At 39.7% G+C, this 4,807-nt stretch overlaps 1 pseudogene; it reads right to left on the reverse strand.

Moving 5' to 3' along the window:
* Nucleotides 1-327: 327 nt before the first annotated feature.
* On the reverse strand, nt 328-765 carry LOC132226445 (large ribosomal subunit protein uL24-like; annotated as a pseudogene).
* Between the last annotated feature and the right edge of the window lie 4,042 nt (nt 766-4,807).

Below are 4,807 nucleotides of genomic sequence, written 5' to 3' on the forward strand. Positions count from 1 at the left end.
GATTGCCCCTCTGGTCACCCCACAAATGGCGGGAGGTGGGGCAGGGCCAGCAAGTGGGCAGTGCCAGGCCAAGATGTGTGTGAGCAGGGGCCCCAATCGCCCTGCCAGTCACCCCGTAGATCAGCCCTGATTGCCAGCCAGGCCTAGGGACCTTACCCATGCCCAAATTCATGCACCGGGCCTCTTCTATAGTATCAAAAACTTTAAGTGTCTAGGAAAATATCCTCTAAAAGATATGCAGAACTTAAAAACTAAAAGTTACAGCATGTTTTTGAGGAAATTTTTTTTCATTTTAAGTTTTTATTTAAAGTTATATATAATAATACTTTATTCCGGTATCTTCTCGATTGTTTCTTCGTTGTATTTTCCCTTTTCCTTTCCTACTTGGCAAGATTTGGCTTTATGTTCAAGGGTCTTTTTGCGGTCTATGTCCAGCTTTAGTCTAGTGATGACCACCTTGCTGGGGTGAACACCCACATGAGCAGTTGTCCCATTAGCTTTCTCCCGTTGCACTTGTTCAGTGTAGATGACATATTTCTTCCTGTAAACCTGGATTACTTTGTCAATTTGCTGCCCTTCGTAATGTCCTCGGACAACCTGATCTTCATCATCCTTTCAGATGGGCATGGATTGAACATTGTACTTTTGTCTCTGCTCTTTGGAAAGAGGATAAGACATAATCTTCCTTCGAATATGGGAAGGTGCATTGAAATGTCTTTTACGGTTCTTGCTCTGGTCAAAAGTCACAGAGGGATTGAACTTCATTTTGACTGCTTGCACTTCTATGATGGACGTCGAGAGAAATGTTAGATTATATCACATTAATGAAGTGATAACTCAGTATTTTAAAGATATCAAATTTCTCCCAGTTAACCTCAGAAATCAGTGTAATTTCTGCTTTTTTAAAAAGCAAGTCCTGGTGGAACTTGAAAAGCAACCTAAAACTGATGTAGAGATGCAAAGGTCTGAGAATGTTAAGGCACTGTTAAAGAATCAAACAGCTGAACTACATTTTGGATTGGTATTTTCCTGCTATTCTATTAAAATTCATAATAAAACTCTGATGCAAGGATAAACAAACAGAGCAATGGAACAGAACAGAGTCCAGTAACATATGCATAACATATGCAAAACAATTATCCTTCTAGTAATACACTTGATAAATCTATATATGCATGTATTCATGGCTGTAGCAATCATAACTAGAAATTAGCCCCAAACTGGAAATTATCAGAATTCCCATTAGCAGCTTAATAAACAAAAATATTATGATAAATTCTATGTAGTACTGTAACTGAATAATTTATAACAATACTACCTACATTTTAAAAAATCTTAAAATTTTAATGTCAAGTGAAGGAAGCCAGTCAAAGCTTTAGAAATCAGGTGGTAGTTATCCTGGAACAAGCAAGCAGTGAATGGAAGAGAGAGCAAATGGATTCTGTGGCAATGGTAAAATTGTATTTTTATATTTGAGAGCTGATCATATATCAATAATCAGTTTGTGAAAAATCATCAAACTAAAAGCTAAATCCTATCGTATTTATAAATATGTATTTATAAATATTTTAATAAAAAGTTAAATAAATCTATATCAGCCTAAATTACTAAAGAACTCTAAGCTAAAAGTTATTCCAAGGCTTTATGTGTAAGATTTAGATAAGTATGGAATGAATGAATGATCAACATATGATCTTACAGTCAATTAGACAATCTAAATTTGTGGAGAACTTACTGTACAAGTGCAGTGATGAATGTCAAAATGAATTGACCAAAATTTCTTACTCAAGAAGTTTATAATATACAAGATATTACAAACTTGTAAGAGTATTAAATGGTGTGATATAATCAAAATGTCATATGATAAATACCAGTAACTTGCTATAGGCTAGTATCTATCTGAGAGTGGGGAGAAAAAAAGGTCCATGGTAGAATGATATTGAAACAGACTTTGAAGGCTAGGTAAAATTTTATCAGCTGAAGATAAACCCAAATTAAAGTAGTATTCCAGGGCTATTTGTTTCAATTCTCATTTTTACTTTATATTCAAAGAGATAATAGTTCATAATATAAAAGATTGCTTTTTATTTTGGTTTCTTTCTAAGTGAGGCAAATACACTTCCCCTCCCCCCTCATAATATTTTCTTGTTGTTAGAATGCCTCCCATTCTGGTTTCATTTTTTGTGTGCACATTTCAGCTGTGTAGTTTTTGCCATTGCACTTTATCCTAGTATGTTCAAGGTCATTTTTTTGAATTTTTTCTTATCTAGCAGATTGTTAGCACTCATCACAATTTACACCAAGTCTATATGATGGTATAAATTGACTGTAGCATGATCAATTTCATATTTTTAACCCTCTTCGTGATTGACCATGTAGCAATTGATTGAGTTGAAAGTATAAGGATTCAGCAATCTTTATCTGGAAGAGTCAAAATGGATCATATATCAAGGTTTATGTATTTTGATTGTCTCACTTTGGTGTCACACTTCATGGCAGTAAAATGATAAATTAGGAAAACATGCTTTGCTCTATCTGAGACAAAATCCAATCTCTATAACTTTCTTACATACTGGGATACTTCTTTATTATATAACTAGAGGCCCAGTACACAAAAATTTGTGCACTTGGGGGCGTCCATTAGGCCAGCCTGTGCCCTCTTGCAGTCTGGGACCCCTCGGGGGATGTCCACCTGCTGGCTTAGGACTGCTCACCGGGGGGAGTGGGCCTAAGCTGGGAGACAGACATCCCTCTGGCAGCCCGGGAGCCCTTGGGGGATGTCCACTTGCCAGTGGGGAGCAAATGTAGGCTGCAGTTGGACATCCTTAGCGCTGCTGAGGATGCGGGAGAGGCTCCCGCCACCACTGCTGTGCTGGCAGCCATCAGCCTAGCTTGTGGCTGAGCAGAGCTCCCCATGTGGGAGCACACTGACCACCAGAGGGTAGCTCCTGCATTGAGCGTCTGCCCCCTGGTGATCAGTGTGTGTCATAGTGACCAGTCATTCCCAGTTGTTCTGTTGTTAGGGTCAATTTGCATATTACCCTTTTATTATATAGGATGGATGAGAGATATTTATGCCTGTCCCAGGCCTGTTTGCTTTCTGACCCATTGTCTGAGCCTCCTCTGCTTTACTCTGTATTGCAAACAAGGCAGAAAGCCTGTTTCCAGCTGTTTTAGTCAATGAGGTCCTGGTAAAAGGGTGGAGTGTGGAAATAAGAGAATATAAAGGTTTTCCTCCTCCAACCCCATTTCAGGCAATAACTTTAGGAGCAGATGCAAGTAACATCAACAAAATGACTGAATATGACATCCCCTTGTTGTATTCTCCTCTCAACAACCACAATTGGTATCCATTCATAGACAGAAGTGCTTTTATAGAAGTCGTATGATCCAGCACCATATGTCAAAGGACCCAGGAGGATCCTTAGCCACCATGCATTAGGTATTAGGCATACAGGCCTCGGTCCCAGCTGTGGAACTTGAAGTGGCCCATGACCTGGCTTCAGCCCCTCATGGGTACAGTCTGGAAACCCCTAGAGAACACTAACTCAGATAATCACCCATGGATAAAAGCCTTCATAGAAGTCCAGGAGTCCCGTGGAGAAATTCCAGCATACCTATGAAACAAGCAAACAAACAAAAATCTAAGCTAGGACTCATTGCAGAGGATAAGAGGAGGAGTTTGACTTTAACCTTGTAATCCCCCCCTCAAGGCAGTAGTTCACTGCCAAGGAACCCTTCTGAGCCAGTGATTTTTCCTGTGGGAGAAAGTGAATGCATATGAGTGAGTGCCCAGCTTCCCCAGCTGTGTGAGACTCTGCCAAAGAGCCCTATTTCTCTCTCACCCCACTTAGAGTAATGACTCAAGAGCTGCACAACTAGGGGATAGTGAGCAGATAGGAGAATGGCAGCCAGGGCCCACATAATATCAAAAGGTTGTGGCATCACAGACTCCACTGGGAGGCATCTCACCTGTAGATACCCCAACAGGCTTACAGATGTCCCTAGCACTCTGTGAGCCTCACCCATACACCCCTCCACCTAGTGGCTGGCCCCCTGTGCATGCTTCTTATAATGGCAAGGGCAAGCTTTGCAGAAGACTAATGAGCACACACAGAAAGCTGGCCCAAATCTGCAGGCCAGAAAGAGACCTCAAAGTTAAACACTTAGCATTGCTTTAGGGAAAACATAAGGGAGGCTATCACCACCTGGTCTGATGCATTGCAGGATCCAAAGAAGGCATGCAAAGTTAGGAAATCTGCCACAGAGAAGCAAAAAAGTGGGGAGCAGATATATCCATGGAGGATCTAAGTTATCTTCAGCATCTATAGCACATCTGTGGTCATGTAATATTTGACAAGGGAACCAAGAATGCCAAACGGGGAAAGATGATCTCTCTAATAAATGGTGTTGGGAAAATTGGGTAACCACATGTGCAAGAATGAAATTGGACTCCTATCTTACACCACTCACCAGAATTAACTCAAAATGGATTAAAAATCTAAACATAAGACCTGAAGCTAGAAAAATCCTAGGCGGAAACATAGGAAAAATATTTTTGACATTGGTCCTGGCAATAATTTTTGAGAGATGGCACCAAAATGCAAGCAACAAAAGCAAAAATAAATGAAACTGAGTCACACTAAAAACCAAACAAAACAAAAGCAAAAACAAAACACAAAAACTCTTCTAAGCAAGGAAACAATAACAAAATTAAAAAATAACTTACAAAATTATGAGAAAATATTTGCATGCCATATATGTGATAAGAGGTTAATGTTAAAAATACATACACATACACTCAATA

The sequence above is a fragment of the Myotis daubentonii genome, chromosome 2, assembly GCF_963259705.1.
Source record: "Myotis daubentonii chromosome 2, mMyoDau2.1, whole genome shotgun sequence".
Classification (NCBI taxonomy): domain Eukaryota; kingdom Metazoa; phylum Chordata; class Mammalia; order Chiroptera; family Vespertilionidae; genus Myotis; species Myotis daubentonii.